The sequence below is a fragment of the Ovis canadensis genome, chromosome X, assembly GCF_042477335.2.
Source record: "Ovis canadensis isolate MfBH-ARS-UI-01 breed Bighorn chromosome X, ARS-UI_OviCan_v2, whole genome shotgun sequence".
Taxonomy (NCBI): Eukaryota; Metazoa; Chordata; class Mammalia; order Artiodactyla; family Bovidae; genus Ovis; species Ovis canadensis.
Window position 1 is genome coordinate 58,723,301 of NC_091727.1, and position 19,387 is coordinate 58,742,687.

The 19,387-nt window shown below is 37.9% G+C and overlaps 1 long non-coding RNA gene across 1 annotated transcript; it reads right to left on the minus strand.

The window, feature by feature from the left end:
- Positions 1 to 10,754: 10,754 nt before the first annotated feature.
- LOC138931058 (uncharacterized) lies at positions 10,755 to 19,137 on the minus strand. Its single transcript, XR_011446349.1, has 4 exons — positions 18,993 to 19,137; positions 17,262 to 17,493; positions 16,931 to 17,045; positions 10,755 to 10,997 (listed from the first exon to the last, which is right to left on the minus strand). It is a non-coding gene; the product is annotated as an uncharacterized lncRNA (long non-coding RNA).
- Between the last annotated feature and the right edge of the window lie 250 nt (positions 19,138 to 19,387).

Below are 19,387 nucleotides of genomic sequence, written 5' to 3' on the forward strand. Positions count from 1 at the left end.
GACTAAAGTTGGGTAATTTCCCTTCCTCCAAGTTGGATAAGGCCCTGGCAAAGACTTTTCCATTGTGAGGTAGTTCTTTGCTATGGGATTAACATTATGGGAGAACATTCTGGGATTATTTCTGAGTGGATACTTTTCCCCATTCCCTGGCCAAATGTAACCTATTTATTGGCTCCAGTAGCTTCTGCTTCTGGTAAACTAACGTGAATTCTCTGTATTCATGGGTCTCTCCAGTTTGGGGGTGGAAGTTTGTCCTGTGACTTCAGTTCTCTGGTGGATCTAAGAAGAGTCATTGATTTTCAGTTTTACCAACTTTTTTCTTATTGTAAGTATGAGAGAGACATCTTCCAGCTCTTACAGGTTGAAGCAACTGTAGTTTTATGACTGAAAGTTGGCAAAATATCATAGGTGGCTAAATGTAATTACGGAGAAGGCAATGGCACCCCACTCCAGTACCCTTGCCTGGAAAATCCATGGACGGAGGAGCCTGGTAGGCTGCAGTCCATGGGGTCGCTAAGAGTCTGACACGACTGAGCGACTTCACTTTGACTTTTCACTTTCATGCCTTGGAGAAGGAAATGGCAGCCCCACTCCAGTGCTCTTGCCTGGAGAATCCCAGGGACGGGGGAGCCTGGTGGGCTGCCGTCTATGGTGTTGCACAGAGTCGGACATGACTGAAGTGACTTAGCAGCAGCAAATGTAATTATGGCTTCCCTGGTGGCTCAGATGGTAAACAGTCTGCCTACAATGCAGGGGACTGGGTTTGATCTCTGGGTTGGGAAGATCCCCTGGAGGAAGAAATGGCAACCCACTCCAGTATTCCTGCCTGGGAAATCCCATGCACAGAGGAGCCTCGTGGTCTATAGTCCATGGGGTTGCAGAGTTGGACTACTTAACACCACATGCATCACAGCCAAAAATAAATAAATAAAATAAAAAATTGCTTTCTAATGTAATCACATTGTAATTATCACTGCCCAGATGTATTCTGTTGATGAATAGCTGATATTTTGATGAATATTAAAATAAGAATTCACATAAAATGTTTAGGTTATTACATGTACATTTCATGTAATTTATTTTCATTTTAGCAAAAATACTAAAATCAAGATCTTGTGAAATTTTGGTTGTATTGATAGTAATGAACTAAAGGATTAAAAGTAAAATGCAATTGAAATAAGTATACAAAATTTTATGTGTTCCATGACAATATAAATTAAATGAAATAGAAAAAGAAATGAAAATGTAAAAGAAATGAAAATGTAAAAACTTTTTTACATTTAAAATTATTTGCTTCAAAAATACTCAATATTAACTGCTATAAGGAAAATGTAGATTGTAATTGATAAATTATAAATAAAAACTTTAACATGCAGCTTGATGTTTAGTCACTAAGTTGTGTCCAACTCCTTTGTGACCCCATGGACTGTAGCCCAGGCAAGAATACTGGATTTCCCAGGCAAGAATACTGGAGTGGGTTGCCATTTCCTTCTTCAAGATTTAATATGCATACAAATCTTGATTTCTAAATTTCATTCCCCATTAAAAGGAACCTAGGGAAGAGGAAACAAATGAAATTGGAACATCTTGTGCAATTAAGTGAGGATGTGCTCAAACAATGATGGAGACACGTCAAAAGGACACAAAAGCCAGCTTGCACTGGCCAAATGTGGTATTATTTGAGCAAATATGGAATCATATGAGCATCAAAATAGATTGTCATCGTAATAGACTGTAACCATTTTAATAAACTAAGAATCCATGAATCCATACCATGTATATATATTATATATCACATAATATATATGGGCTTCCCAGGCAGCCCTGATGGTAAATGACCCGCCTGCCAGTGCAGGAGACATAAGAGTTGTGGGTTCAATCCCTGGGTCGGGAGGATCCCCTAGAGGAGGGCATGGCAACCTACTCTAGTATTCTTACCTGGAGAATCCCATGGACAGAGGAGCCTGGCGGGCTACAGCCCATAAAGTTGCAAAGAGTCAGACATGACTGAAGTGACTTAGCACACACGTGTCTATGTTATATTAGTTTGTTCGAACTGCTAAAACAAAATACCACAGACTGGGTGGCTTACAAATAGCAGAAATTTATCTCACCATTCTAGGGACTGGGAGTCCAAGATTTTAGGGTGCCAGCATTGCTGGATTCCGGCGAAGGCCTTCTTCTGAGTTACACACTACCAACTTCTCTCTGCACCCTCACTTGGTGGAAGAGAAGAGGGAGCTCTCTGGGCCCTCTTTTATTCCATTTATGAGGGATCCACCCTTGTGACCTAATCATGTTCCAAAGGCTCTGCTTCCTAATTCAACCACATTGGGTATTAGGTTTTCAACATATGAATTTAGCAGTATGCAAATATTCAGTCTATACCAAGTGCTTTACACTAGAGAGCACTTTTTAATTTTATTTCTTTATTTTTGGCTGTGATGCATCTTTCTTGTTGGGCTGGCTTTTCTCTAGTTGCAGCAAGTGAGAGCTACTCTAGTTGTGGTGCATGGGCTTCTCATTGCAGTGGCCTGTTGCAGAGCATGGGCTCTAGGGCATGTGGGCTTCAGTAGTTGTGGCAGGTGGGCTCAGTAGTTGCAGCATCTTGGCTCTGGAGCACAGGCTCAAAGTGGTGCACGTGTTCAAGTTGCTCCAAGGCTTATGGAATCCTCCCGGATCAGGGATTGAACCCAAGTCTCCTGCATTGGCAGATGGAGTCTTTACCACTGAGCTACTAGGGAAGCCCAGAAAGCTATTATTAAAAGTAGAAAAAAATTTAGAGTTAGAAAAATCATTATTTTCAACCATTCTTGATGTAGGCAAGAATAATCAATGAATGGGCTTCCCTGGTGGCTCAGTGGTAAAGAATATGCCTGCCAGTGCAGGAGACATGGGTTCCCTGGATCGGGAAGATCCCCTGGAGAAGGGAATGGCTACCCACTCCAGTATTCTTGCCTGGAAAATCCCATGGACAAAGGTGGGCTACAGTCCATGGGGTCTAAAAGCATTGGACACAATTTAGCAACTAAACAACAAAAACAACAATCAAAAACAACAACAATCAATGAATGGGAGGGGAGGAGTTTGAGTCTATAAAATATCCTATTCATCAAAGTGTCTCCTTACAAGATACTTATTAATTAGGAAGAAAGAAATAGTAACTTTACAGTAGAGAAACCTGGCAATCATCACCTTACCCAGGTGATCAAAGTTAATATTGAAACAAATCTATTGTTTCAGATTAAAAGTAACTAAAATGAATTTGACAATTAAATGCAATGTGTGATTTTGGATTGTATCCTGGGCCAGGAAAAATTGCTTTAAACGGCATTATTAGGAAAAGTGTCAAGTCTGAATAAGGGCTGTAGAGTAGACAATATTCATATTAATGTTAAGTTTCTTGAATTTTATAATTGAATTGTGATTTTGTAAGAGAAGGCCCTTGTTAATAGGAAATACAATCTGAAGTATTTGATAAAATTTTAATATCTGTATTTATTCATATTATATTGAAAGTAAACATAAGATTTCAAGGCAGGTTATTTACTTACAGGAATAACTACATCAGTTTCCCTTTGCCCCTATCTTTCCCTCTTCTAGGGGAATTCATTATGAGTTAAATTGACAGACATGCAACACCGGGTTTAGGTTATAAGAGAGGAGGACCAAAATTAGGAATCTTGGAACTTATATAGGAATAGGACAGCTGCCCACCCATTTCCTTTCTATGAAAGAGAGAGAACGCATTGTACCTTAGTTCCAGTCCTTCAGAATCCTCTGGAAGGTAAACAACTGGATCTGGATTTCTTCTCACTTTGATATGTAAACTCATATCTTTGGGATGCTGAATTTCTCCCAGTGGTCTCATACTATCTAATCACCCTTTAGCTTCTAAGGCTTGTCTTTTAGCCTAAATTTCTTTGCTCAGAAAACCCTGAACATGCAGAAACAAGAAAATATTTTCTTTAAAGTCTCACAATGTTTAAGGGTAAATGGAAATCATGCCAAAATATTATATATATTGTGAAGTGGTATATTTCCTTTCATATCAGTAAACAAGGATGTCACAGCCATCAACTCTCCTGGCCCTCCAAATGTGAATTTCTGGGCCCAGAGGGCACCTAGGAAGAACTGTGTTCTTCCGGCAGCCATCAAGCTGCCACCATGAGGCTGCAGCCACTGCCTGCAGTGAACTGAGAAAACCAAGGATATAAACCAAGGATATAAAAAAGCCAGGATACTGGCCTCAGATAGCTGAGATGCATATGAAAGGAATGATTTCAGTGAACCCAGACTCTTGCTTCTTCCCATATATAGAAAAGGGCTAAGTTCCTTAACTTTGAGATATCTGGTTTTCCTTAATTAACAATAATCTTTTGATATTCAGACTACCTGCCTCTTGTTGCAAGCTTCTATATAACCTGACTCCCCTCCTCACCCCCACCTCCTCAGACGTTCTCTTAGGGTCTCTTGAGATGCTGTCTCCTGAGCTTGAAGTCCTAAATATTTCCACCAAATAAAAAACAACTCTAGACCTCTAGGTTATGACTATTTTTTAAGTCATCAATATAAATGAAGGGAGGTGCAAAGAGAGAAGGATAAAGCAAATGAGACAAAATGTTAACAAATGAGGACTCTGGATGAAGGAGTTCTTTCTACTGTTCTTACAAGTTTTCTAAGTTTAAAATAATCTCAAAATAAACACTTAAAAATGTAAAATAGAAAGCAAATTTATGGTTACCAAAAGGGAAAGGGAGAGGAGGAGGGATAAATTAGGAATATGGGATTAACAGATACAAACTACTATAGGAAGGATTTACTGTATAGCCCAGGGAATTATATTCAATATCTAGTAATAACCTATAATGGAAAACAATCTGAAATATATATATATATATCCGAATCATTTTGCTGTGCACCTGATTTACATTTTGTAAATATGGTGGGAAGGAGAAGGAAGACCCATCTTGGAACTAGAGAATGCTTACAAAACCACTTTTTCTATAAGTACAGTTCACTTACACATACATAAAATGCAGGTTTGGCTCAAGAATTTTCTGAGCCCTTCCTTCCTGGTTCAGCAAATGACCTGGTGATAGACAGCAAAAGCTAGTTGCAGTGGGGGAAGATGAGTAGATCTCCGTGAAGAATAGTTGGAGAGTGAAATCTAAAAAATAAAACAAATAAATACAGCAAAATATAAACAAACTCACAGATATAGAGAACAAACTAGTGGTTACCACTGGCAAGGAGGAAGGGGAAAAATAGGGGTAAGGGATTAAGAGGTACAAACTACCATGTATAAAATAAATAAGCAACAAAGATATATACTTCAGCACAGGAAAATATAGCCATTATAACTTTAAATGGAGTAAGTGTCTAGCTTTTTGTGCTCCCATGGACTGCAACACACCAGGCTTCCCTATCCTTAACTGTCTCCTGGAGTTTGCTGAAACTCATGTCCATTGAGTCCATGATGCCATCCAACCATCTCATCCTCTGTCACCCCGTTCTTCTCCTTCCTTCAATCTTTCCCAGCATCAGGGTCTTTTCTAATGAGTCGGCTCTCTTCGCATCAGGTGGCCAAGGTATTGGAGCTTCAGCTGCAGCATCAGTCCTTCCAATGAATGAATATTCAGGACTGACTTCCTTTAGGACTGACTGGTTTCACCTCCTTGCAATCTAAGGGACTCTCAAGAGTCTTTTCCAGCATCACAGTTTGAAAGCATCAGTTCTTCAGCGCTCAGCCTTCTTTATCATGCAACTATCACATCCATACACGACGACTGGAAAAACCATAGCTTTGACTATATGGACTTTTGTCAGTAAAGTGATGTCTCTGCTTTTCAATACACTGTCTCCGTTTGTCATAGCTTTTCTTCTGAGGAGCAAGTATCAGAATTTCATGGCTGCAGTCACCATCCACAGTGATTTTGAAGCCCAAGAAAATAAAATCTGTCACTGTTTCCATTGTTTCCCCATCTGTTTGACATGAAGTGATGAGACTGGATGCCATGATTTTAGTTTTTTGAACGTTGAGTTTTAAGCCAGCTTTTTAACTCTCCTCTTTCACCCTCATCAAGAGGCTCTTTAGTTCCTCTTTGCTCTCTGCCATAAGGATGGTGTCATCTGCATATCTGAGGTTGTTGATATTTCTCCCAGCAATCTTGATTCCAGCTTGTGATTCATCCAGTCTGGCACTTTGCATGATGTACTCTGCATATAAGTTAAATAAGCAGAGTGACACTATACAGCCTTGATGTACTTCTTTCCCAATTTTGAACCAGTCTGTTGTTCCATATCTGATTCTAACTGTTGCTTCTTGACCTGCACACTAATAGAATATTGCAAATCAACTATATTTCAATTAGAAGAAAAGAATAGTTGGAGAACCAAAGAATGAAGGAGGCTTGGGTAAGTCACAGCTGGATTTGGGGAGCTAGAGGACCTGCTTAAAGGAGATAAGATGGTAACATGTTTAGTTTCCTGATAAGGGCGTGTGATCTAGATTAGGCAGGCAAACCTTTTTTGTGGTTTTGATAGGGGAGCATTCAGGGTGTGAAAGTGCCTGGCACATAAAAAGAATCTAAATATTTGTGGAATAAAGGAGTAAATGATCTTTTAATTCAAAATATATGTTAATGACAGAGTCATCAGACAGGGTTTTCACCCTTCCTTGAAACGGAGATAAAAACAACAGTACTTCATGGTGCATCTTTTCAACTTTGTTTCTGGAAAAAAAGATCCATGCCTTCTTCACATAAGTGGATTCTTCCAATATTTTTTCCCTGAAAAGATTAAAAATGATGAATTATATATTGTTATTATTCAGTCGCTCAGTTGTGTCCAACTCTTTGTGACTCAATGGACTGCAGCTCACCAGGCTTCCCTGTCCTTTACCATCTCCTAGACTTTGCTCAAACTCAGTCCATTGAGTCCATGATGCCATCCAACCATCTTGTCCTCTGTCATCCCCTTCTCCTCCTGCCTTCAATCTTTCCAAGCATCAGCATCTTTTTTAATGAGTCAGCTCTCTTTGCATCAGGTGGCCAAAGTATTGGAGCTTCAGCTTCAGCATCAGTCCTTCCAATGAATATTCAGGATTGACTGGTTTCATCTTGCAGTCCAAGGGATTTTCAAAGTCTTCTCCAACACCACAGTTCAAAAGCATCAATTCTTCAGTGCTCAGCCTTCTTTACGGTCCAATTCTATATAGACTAACTGAATCATTTTCACATACATTATTTTATACCATTCTAAAAACTCTTTCAAATAAAGATTGTTTAAAGTTGTTCCAAATGTTTTGAATCTTTTTGATAAGCATTACACTTCCTGTCTGTTGCTTTTTCATTCTTCTGTATTTTCTCTTTTTGAAAGTGGAATATTCAAAACAAAAGAACTGCACAAACTGTAAAGTTTAGAGGAAAAAAGAATGTAGCAAAATCAACCATAATCTCTTCATTAATAACCATTGTTCACCACCACTGTGATGTGTTTCTTTTTAATGTATTTTTCCTGAGCATTTATGTTATACACCTGTATATCTTTCAAATACATTTTAAAATGAAAATAGGAACTTAGGGGAATAAAAGCTGCAATATAAAATACTTGCATGGTAGTTCACATAATGGGGATAAATGGGGATACTTTTCCAAGCTGCTAGTTATTCTTAGAAACCATTTCTTCTGACTCCTTGATTAAAAGGAAGGGCAAACACCATCTGTTGTTAGCTGAACAGCTGTAACTAGAACTTGATAGCCTCGTGGTTGGAGTGTGGGAGGTAGGAGCCCTCATTCCTGATTCCCTAACTGGGTGTCTGCAGTGTCTTCTATGTATGCCTGACTGTGCCTCAGAACACAGAGCCCTCTTCTGGGCCTAATGCAAAATTCCATCCAGGGAGCTTTCTGGAAGGAAACAAGCCAAGGAGAATGTAATGTAGGGAAAATTTTTTCTGAGAGCCAAAGAAGACAACTAAGTATACATTTTATTTTGTATACAATTTGGAAACTTCTTAGAAGATTTAATGTTTAAATCATCAAATTAGAAAGCTCATTTTTCCTCTCCTTTTTGTTAGCATTACCTGAGATGTATTGATGCATTAAGTTTATTTTTTAAATTTACTAACATGGTGCATTTTATTACCACTCGGAAAAGCAAAATTATGTAATTTTCAACATCCATAACTTTATTTTCTTCAGAATCTTACTTTTTTTAAATACTAAACTTGATATCCACCTGTGGGTGGTGTAAAAAATATGCTTCATGACTCAGCAGTTTTCTTTTCAGAATCACTTATTTCCTGCCACTTGTTGGAGCAAAGAATATCAGGAAAGCATTGCATTAGGTGTTTTGAAACCCTTTGATAAGAACCTTTAGGCATTATAAGTGTTGGTGTTCCTCCTATAACCTGGTTAGTTAAGATATTAACAAAAGGGAAGAATATAAAAGAATACATTATAGATTTCCATATAATGAGATATATTTTTATTAAAACAAAAGCACTGATTTGGAAAGATGCCTTTATTTTATTTCAAAGTGAATAAAAATAAGTTGCAGAGCAATAAGCATTTACTGATCTTATTTTTTGTTAAAAAATTTTGTTGGTATAAGAATAGCAAAATGTTCAGAAGCATACACAAACAATTATATTTTTAGGAGGCTTAATTTATCAATGTTTTTTGTTTCATGACATCCAATCTGTCAATTATAAAAATATTTGTCCTTATTTTAATTTAACACTTTCAAGGTTTTTTTTTTTCTTTGAGTTTTCTATTCTTTTTCCTTTTTTTTTTTTTAACATTTAGAGTTTCCAACCAGATAGAATTTTCTTTTTTGGTAGAAGGAGAAGACAGATATCATGTTTTCATTTTTTCCTCAAATAACTACTAGATACCCCAGAAAACTGGAAATATTTCATTTATTTTTTATTTAAAAATCTGCAATTTTATAAGTAGTGAGATAGAGAAAGAAAATGCCATTAAACAGGTAATTAAAATAATCACTACCAAAAATCGAACAATGTCATGGTATTACTTGAATAGGGAAAAGTCACAACACCTGAAAATCATGATGCATGCTATTTTGAAATCAAAATCTCCAAGTTGGTAGGGAAGAAAAGAGTTCTTATTGCCTTCACCTACCTTAAGTTTATAAGAGAGTAGTTGTTTAAAGGGATTAATAGTACAAGGAAATTTTGTTCTCTAGCTTTCAGCCAACAGAATGTAAGGCAGCTAACTGAAATATATGTTTCCTTTACCCTTTTGTTGGGTAATACAATGTTGCTGAATGTGTACCACTCACAAAAAATGAACTCAAAATGAATTAAAGACTTAATTTAACTCTTAGAAGAAAACTCTCAGAAGAAAATGCAGGGAAAAGCTCCTTGACATTGGTCTTGGCAGCAACTTCCTAAATACATCAGCAAAAGCACAAGCAACAAAGGCAAAAATAAGTGGGACTACATCACAAAGAGAAAACCAACAGAATGGAAAAAAGAAACCTATGAAATGGGGGAGGATATTTGCAAATTGTTTATATGATAAGGGGTTAATATCAAAATATATTAAAAACTCAAACAACTCTACTCTAAATGGGCAGAGGAAATGAATAGACAGTTTTCCAACAAAGACATACAAATGGCCAAAGATACAAGAAAAGGTAATCAACATCACGAATCATCAGGGAAATTAAAATCAAAACCACAGTGAGATAGCACCTCACACTTGTTAGAATGGCTATCATCAAAGAGACAAGAGATAACAAGTGTTGGTAAGGGTATGGAGAAAGGGAAACTTAGTGCACCATTGGTGGTAGTGCAAATTGGTATAGCCACTAGGGAAACAGTATGGAGGTTCCTCAAAAATTAAAAATAAAACCACCATATGATCCAGCAATCCCACTTCTGAGTATATACTCAAAGGAATAAAAATTGGGATCTTGTTGAGATATCTGCACTCTCCTGTTCAATGCAGCAATATTTATAATAATAACTAGGAAATGAAAACAACCCAAGTGTCTGTCAACAGATGAGTGGTTAAAGAAGATGTTATATATATATATATATATATATATATATATATGCTGCTAAGTCGCTTCAGTCGTGCCCTACTCTGTACAACCCCATAGACGGCAGCCCACCAGGCTCCCCTGTCCCTGGGATTCCCTAGGCAAGAATACTGGAGTGGGTTGCCATTTCCTTCTCCAATGCATGAAAGTGAAAGTGAAAAGCGAAAGTGAAGTTGCTCAGTCGTGTCTGACTCTTAGCAACCCCATGGACTGCAGCCTACCAGGCTCCTCCGTCCATGGGATTTTCCAGGCAAGAGTACTGGAGTGGGGTGCCATTGATAATGGAAGATTATTCAGCTGTGAGTAAGATGGACTTTTGTGATGACTTGGATGAACCTTGAGGGCATTATGTTAAATGAAATAAAGCACCAGACAGAGAAATACAAACACTGAATGATATTACTTATATGTAGAATGTAAAAAAGCCAAACTCAGAAATGGAGTAGAGTGGTAGTTATCTTGGGTTGAGGGTAGGAAAATGGGGAGATACTGGTCACAGGCACAAAATTCAAACTTTAAGATGAACAAGAACTAGGGCTCTTTTGTACAGTATGATGACTATAACTAATGATACTGTTTCATATACTTGAATGTTGCCTGCAAAGTAGATCTTAAATGTTCTTGTTACCAAGTCCAAGCTTGCTCTGTTCACTGCATGACAGGCCATTAATTCAAGAGACAAGATGTTGAAGCAAGGAATATGACGTTTATTTGGAAAGCCAGCATACCGAGAAGATGGCAGACTAACGTCCCAAAATAACCCTCTTGTGGGGTCTAGATGCCAATTTCTTTTATAGAACAGAGGGGGAAGGTGAGGAAGTAAGGTAAAAAGGGCCATTAATCTTACAAATATCTCCTGGAATGGCCAGCTTCAGGGTGGGGATGTGTCAATTCCTTCCTTCTGAAGCCTTCAACAGGTGGAAAGAGTCCTAAACAAAGGCATATCGGATTAACATTCAGGAAGGGGGGCAGGCTTCCTTGAGGCAGGCCATTATGTATAAACAGTATCTTTTTAGTGAACAAAAGCATTAGGAAGCAAACATTAAAGTAAAAGAAACAGATACAACATGGAGTCAAAGTTGGATCTTCCTTATAACATTCTCACCACACACACAAAAATAAAATGGTAACTATGTGACAGGATGGAGGTGGTACCTAACACTATACTATGTGTCAATTATTGACTGAAGAAATAAAAGCAAAACCTAAAAGTTGTGAGTTGGGTGTTATTCAAGGATCTTACTGAGGACTATAGCTTGGGAGACAGCCTCTCAGATAGCTTGGAGGAACTGTTCCAAAGTAATAAGGAAGGAGCCAGGATATATAGGAGATTTTTGTGGGGGAAATAACCCAACATATAGTCAAACATGAAAAGATTACTACTAACCAGAAAAACAGACATCTCAAGTTAATTACTTTAGTGCTTTTCTATGTATGGGAAGATGCAAGAATCTAGATCCACTGAAATTATTCCTTAGATATGCATCTTAACTACCTAGGGCCAGTGTCTTGTTTTTCTCCATCCTGAATTCCCCTCAAGGTGCATCATCAGTGGTGGCTTCAGTGGTTGATGACTTGATGGCAGGCAACATTTGTCATTTACTTGAATGACAGGCAAGATTCTTTGTTTACTGAAATAGCAAGCAACATTTTTTTTTCTCTGCACAATTATTATCTCAATAAAGCTGTTAAATAAATAAATAAATATTGTAGAACAGGTTTGAATCACTATGAAGATCAAACACTTTAGCTACATTTACTCATATGATATTGAATATACTAGGCACAAATCATTTTTATATGTATGATGAGGAAAGCAATCATTTTCTTATTAAGTAGGTTTCACAGTATTGGAAGACCTCCAGTATTGGAGATGACTGCTGCCTCTGGTTCTTTATGAGATTTTATTCATGAGCCTGAACATCTTCTATATGATTGTTTGCTTCTTTTTTCAATTACCTGCTTAAATTTTTCTTTTTTAGATTTTTAAAAATCTGGACCATTTCTTTACAGTTTTTATTAAATTTGTTACGATACTGCTTCTGTTTTTTAATGTTTCAGTTTTTTGGCCACAAGGCATATAGCATCTTAGTTCCCAGACCAGAGATCAAACCCCATGGACATGACTGAGCAACTGAGCACATTGTCCCAACAGCATTCATTATAGCAAAAGAATCCAGTTTAGGATTACGTTTAGCATTTAGTTTACATATCTCTTTCATATTCTTCAATTGGGAATAGTTCTTCAGTCTTGCTTCATCTTTCATAAACTTTTGAAGATCATGTGTGTTAGTTGCTCAGTCATGTCCGACTCTGCAACTCCATGGACTATAGTCCACCAGGCTCCTCTGTCCATGGAATTCTCCAGGCAAGAATACTGGAGTGGGTTGCCATTCCTTTCTAGAGCAGTTATTTCATAGAATGTCCTTCAACTTGGATTTGTCTAATGCTTCCTTATGATTAAACTCAGGTAATTAATCTTTGTCAGGGATAGCACAGAAGTGAGGCTGTGTCCTGAGTGCATCCAATCAGATGGCACAAAATGTAAATTTGCATTGTAACCAATGATAATTCACTATGATGACTCAAGTAAGGTGAGTCTGCCAGACTTCTCCACTGTAAAGTTATTCTTTCTCCCTTTGTAATTAATATGTAATTTATGGAGATCATGTAAATATCCTGTTCCTCATCATATTTTCAATGTATTCATTTATTTATATAAATATGGACTCATAATTCCCTATTTATTCTAGTTATAATCTGTTTCTATTATTTTATTTTTTAATGTATATTATTTTTATTATACAAATAAGGATAAAGATGGAGAAGAATGAAGTAATTTAAAACAAAATCTGAACAGTCATTCAAATTATTACATAGATGCTATTTATCCCCAGAGCATAAATAGTGAAATGCTCATGAGTTAAATATTCATGTGATATGATTTTTATGGAATTATTTTAAGATGTCAACTTAGTATTTCTGTAGCAATGCCAGAAGTTGAGCATATCCTTCCTCGAATAGAAATAACAAACCCTTGAGTGCTATGTATCAGTTGCTGTTCTAAATGATTTGTACATATTAATTCATCCACATTTTACAGTGAGGAAACTGAGGCACAGAGGAAGGGAGTAACTTAGCCAGGGCTGTAGAACTAGTATGTGGCAGAGTCAAGATTCTAGCCCACATAGTGGGGCTCTTGCCTCCATATGCTTGCTTGGTCTTCTCTTCTGCCTCCAGAAAATTTCCTCTTTCATTGCCTTATTCTCACTGCCCTTCTGGTTACTACTTTGTAGCCATGCTCTAAAGCAGAGATACACAGCCATCATGTGTGAGCTATGCATTTTAAAAAATGAAAGATTTTTAAAATTTTGAAAGCACTGTAGAGTCACATGCAATTGTAAGAAATAATACAGACAGAACCTATATACCCTTTATCCAGTTTCATCTGTTAGTAACTTCTTCCAAAATGACAGTACAGTATCATAACCAGGGAATAAACATTGACAGGAGGCACAGAATTGCTCCTGCTACCCTTTTACAACCACATCCACTACCTTTTAACCCTCCATGACCCTAACACCTGACATTAATTTGTTCTCTATCATTTTGCCATTTCAAGACTATTATATAAATGGAATCATATAGTATTAATATATGACTTTTGGGTTTGGCTTTTTTCATTCAGCACAATTCCCTGGAGATTCATTCAAGCTGTTGTGTGTATCAACGTTTTGTTCCTTTTCATTGCTGAGTAATATTCCAGAGCATGGATATACCACAGTTTCTTTTCCTATTTACCTGTTGAAGGTCATCTGGGTTGTTTTGAGGTTTTCACTATATTAATAAGGCTGCTATGAACATTTGTGTATAGGGTTTTGTATGAACATAAGTTTTTGTTTTTCTGGGACAAAAACCCAAGAATACAATTGTTGGGTAATATGGGCTTCCCTATGGCTCAGACGGTAAAGATTCTGCCTGCAATGCAGAAGACCCACGTTCAGTCCCTGGGTCGGGAAGATCCTGTGGAGGAGGGGATGGCAACCCACTCCAGTATTCTTGCCTGGAGAATTCCATGGGCAGAGGAGCCTGACGGGCTACAGTTCATGGGTTCACAAAGAGGCAGACACGACTGAGTGACTAACACTTTCACTTTCATGGCAATTATATGTTTAGTTTATTAAAAACTGCCAAACATTTTCAGAGTGCTTGTGCCATTTTACATTCCCACTTGCAAAGTATGAGTAATGCAGTTTCTCTGCATACTTGCCAGCATTTGGCAATATGATTTTGTATTTTAGTTATTTTGAGTGTGTAGTGATACTCATTATGGTTTTCATTTTCCTAATGGTTAATAATGCTGAATATCTTCTCATATGGTTATTTGCCATTGTGTAGCCTGTTCAGCAAAATATCTCTTCATACCCTTTTTTTCCCATTTTCTCCCATCCAAATACAAACCAGGCCCTACCCTGCTTAGCTTCTGAGATCAGGCACATTCAGGGTAGTATGGCCATAGGCCCTTTGACCATTTCCTAAAAAGATTTTTTTCTTTAATTTTGAATTTTAAGAGTTCTTTATATATTCCAGCATATTATTGGTTCATGTTTTTAAATCCACTCTGCCAATCTCTTTTAATTAATGAATTTAGACCATTTATACTGTAACTATTCATATGTTTACCATTTTAATATTTATTTTCTGCTTGTTTCCTCTTTAATAAACTTAACTTCCTATGGGTTGCTTCAGCATGTTTTGGATTCTATCTTAATTTATTTATAGTTTTTATTATTTTATTTATTTATATTTTTTGAGTGTATTGCTTTGTATAGATTTCTTAGTGGTTTCTCTAGGTAACCAGTAGATACATAGTTTATCTATTGGTATCAATATTTACCACTTTGAATGAAGTGCAGAAATCTTAATTTTCTTTTGTTTTGGTGAAGCCAGGGCACAATTGAAAATTTTCCCTTTTTAAGGTCATTTGATCACTTTTCTAGCTTTATATAAGAACTTTGTATATGCTCACTCAGTCATTTCCAACTCTTAGTGATCCCATAGACTGCAGCCCACCATGCTCCTCTGTCCATGGGACTTCCCAGGCAGGAATACTGGAGTGGGTTGCCATTTCCTTCTCCAGGGGATCTTCCTGACCCAGGGATCAAACCTTGGTCTCCTGCATTGCAAGCTATCCTCCCCACTTAAAAAATATAATTTTCTTGAATATCCCCACTATACACATTGAATACCACATCAGATGTTATCTATAAGAAACTCTCCTCAAATACAGTGACTTAAGTAGATTAAATATTAATTTTTAAAAAGGCAGGAATGAAAAGTCAGATAAAGTAGACTTCAGAGTAGGGGGAAAAAAATCTTACTAGAAACAAAGAGGGACACTGCAAATGATAAAAGGATCAATCTACCAGGAAGACATAATAATCCTAAATACACACATTTCAAACAAAAAAGCCTCAAAATACATGAAACCAAAAAATGATAGGGATGAAAGGAGAAACAGACAAATGCACCATTATAGCTGAGACCTTCAACTCTTACCAATTGATCAAAAAAATCAGCAATGGAATAAGTGAACAAAATAATGAACCCCCCCCAAAGGGTGTATATATAAATACACCCTCCACTGTAGAATACACATTCTTGTCAAGTGTTCATAAAACATTGGTGGAGATAGCCTATGTCATAGGCCATTAAAAAAACCACAACAAATTTAAAATAATTGAAATTAAACAGAGTATGTTTTCTGGCTATAATGGAAACAAACTAGAAATTAGTAAAATTTTCACACTTGGAAATTAAAGAATATATTCTTAAACAATTCATGAGTCAAAAAAGAAGACTCAAAGGAAATTTTTTAAAAGAACTGAATGAAAATGAAAATATAACAAATTAAAACATGGAAAGCAGCTAAATCTGTGGTGAGAGGGAAATTTATGACACTAAATGCTTACATTTAGGAAAGAGGAAAGTTCTCAAATAAATAATCTAAGTTTCTACTTTGAGACTAAAAAAGAGCAAAATATGCCCAAACAATGGGAAGGAAATAATGGTAAGAACAGAAATCAATTAAATTGAAAGCAAGAAATCAATAGAAAAAATTAATGAAACAAAAAGCTGGTTCACTGAAAATATCAATAACATTGATAAACCTCTAGCAGATTGACAAAAGTAAAAGAAAAAAAAAGATGTGAAAAAAGTAAAAAAGAAAAGCCATTAAAAGGATAAGAAAATAAATTCTACAATTTAGAAGAAATTGACCAATTCCTTGAAAACCACCAACTATGAAAGCACAACCAAGCTGAAATAGATCATCTGAATAGTCTCATAACTATTAAAGAAGTTGAATTTGAAATTAAGACTCTCCCCAAAGAAATTTCTCTCACTGGAGAATTCTATCAAACATTTAAAGAAAGAGTCCATACCAATTTTACACAATCTGTTCCCAAAATAGAAGGAAAGGAAGCAATTCCAAAACCCATATTATGATGTCAGCAATACCCTGATACCAAAATAAAACAATCATGTACAAAACCAAGAAATTTATAGATTAATATCCCTTAAGAACATAGATTCAAAACCTTCAACAACATATTAGCAAACCCAATCCAGCAATGTAGGAAAAGAAATAGGCACCATGACCACGTGGGATTTATTCCAAGTATACAAGGCTGGTTCAACATTTGAAAATTAGACAATTTACTCCATCAGAAGAAAAATCATGTGATCATGAAAGAGTATTTGACAAAATGAGAGAGGGATTACCTCAAGCTGATAAAGAGCATCTACAAGGAACCTATAGCTGACATCATGCTTAATCATGAAATACTGAGCTTGTAATTACCTGTTGAAGCGACTTTATGGTGGCTGCTTTAAAAATCCTTGAAAGAAAACTTCAATATATGATTTATGTTCATGTTGAATGTCTTTTCTCATTCAAGTTGTGGATGTTCCTGGTTCTTGGTATGACAAGTGATTTAAAAAAAAAAAAACAAATTATATCCAGAGCATTTTGGATATTATAATATTTAATCTTCTCTTTGGGAGAGGGCCTTTGGGATGCCAGCCCAGCCAAGGTGAAGGAGTGATTGTTCACAACGCCTCCATGTAGGTGAATGGGATGGAAACACACCTTCCCAGAAAAATGAGGACACAAACTGACATCATCTGCTTACCTCTGTGTGTGGGTGTAAGCTCACTTGCCTGCTGGGCCCTGCTGACACCAGAGGTGAGGGGAGTGGGGAATCCTGATTAGATCTAATCAGGTACTGCCTTGTTTAGGCTGTGGATGCTGAGTGGGGTGGAGGCTCAGTCCACTTCCTCCTGCTGAGGGCTGGGGTGGAATACCAGATCCTTGGTCTCCTGATGAAACATGGGAGTGTGCGTGGGATGCTGGTTTTCCCCTTGCTGTAAAAAATGAAAGTGTTACAATGGAGTATTACTCAGCCATTAAAAAGAATACATTTGAATCAATTCTAATGAGGTGGATGAAACTGGAGCCGATTATACAGAGTGAAGTAAGCCAGAAAGAAAAACACCAATACAGTATACTAACACATATATATATGTAATTTAGAAAGATGGTAATGATAACCCTCTATGCGAGACAGCAAAAGAGACACAGATGTATAGAACGGACTTTTAGACTCTGTGGGAGAGGGAGAGGGTGGGATGATTTGGGAGAATGGCATTGAAACATGTATACTATCAGGTAAGAAACGTTATCAGGTAAGAAACGAACCGCCAGTCTATGTTTGATACAGGATACAGGATGCTTGGGGCTGGTGCACCGGGATGATCCAGAGAGACGATATGGGGTGGGAGGTGGGAGGGGGGTTCAGGATTGGGAACTCATGTACACCCGTGGCTGATTCATGTCAATGTATGGCAAAACCAATACAGTATTGTAAAGCAAAATAAAGTAAAAATAAAAATTAAAAAAAAATGAAAGTGTTAGATGCTCAGTTGTGTCCGACTCTTTGCAACCCCATGGTCTGTCCATGGAATTCTCCAGGCAAGAATACTGGAGTGGGTTGCCATTCCCTTCTCCAGGGCATCTTCCCAACCCAGGGATTGAACCCGTGTCTCCTGCATTGCAGGCAGATTCTTTACCGTTTGAGTTACCAGGGAAGCTGTAGGGCTGATATTATCTAAAGGATTTTTCTGTTGTTAGGTCACCTTTTGCCCTGACCTATGGCTAAAGGAAGCAGACTTTTCTCAGAGCTTTTGTTTGTTTTTTGATAGGTGCCTGTTGGCAGTTCCAGATCAGAGACTTCTGGAGCCCCTGGTGCAGGGTTTATCAGCCACAATAAGGAAGCTGAGGAAATTCACTGCTGTGTTATTCCTTACGTCCTGAGGTCCTTAGACCATCTATCTGCTTTCTTTTCACCTTCCAGAGTCTTCCTATGTTTAATTTTTGAGTTATGTACAGTACGGGGGGTTTCAGTGGTAAGAGAGAGGGCTTGGGAGGAATGGGCTACTCCACCTTGACAGGCACAGGAAGTCGTTATTATTTATTTGGGGGCCCAAACTGTCCAAATTTGGCCCAGGGAGAGACCCTTCAAGCCACCTCCTGTATCATTCTGATATGTCCCCCTTATTCTCTGAGCAATTCATTACTTTCTGGTGCTAGATGTTCTAAGTACATCTTGTACTTTCCCTACTGTAGCCACAGAATAAGCCATTCCTCCAAAGAGCCCTGTATCCTTTAGCTGAGAGTGGTATTTAGAAACCATTAAAGATGGGGGTGGGGGTGGGGTGGAGTATGGGTGGGAGTGGGGCTGGGGGGGCATGGGGTGGGGGCGGGGGTGGGGGTAGCAAACACTCTCCTCATCTCTCCAGGGCTCCAACGCTCAGCTTTTCCTGAATGAAGATGTGTAAAGGACAAGTTAAGTTGTGCCTCTGACCACAGTAAATGCTCCTCTTGCAGCTCCTGAGGTCCCCAGCAGGCGCTCCAGTCACCCGGCATCGGTCGCTAAGAAGGTACGGGCTTGGCTTTCTGGAGGTGAGCTTGCACTTTGCTGACTGCAGACAAAGCTGCAGGGTTCGAGAAAGATCCGAAGGCTGAACCAATGAACGCCTTAGTTTGCTGCGCGGCGGAAGCGGGGGTAGCCGGTAGAGGGTAGAGAGGGCGGGGATAGGTTACGTGAGCAAGGAGACTTGCTAGTTGGGTGGGTGAGTTCCTGTTTCATCCAGTCAGATGCTTGCAATCTGTCAAGTCACTACAGGGTGTACCTTGGCCTGGAACCTGCTCCTGCCGTGGGCGCCCTGTCGCCCTCTCCCGCATCTTCCCCTCTTTCGG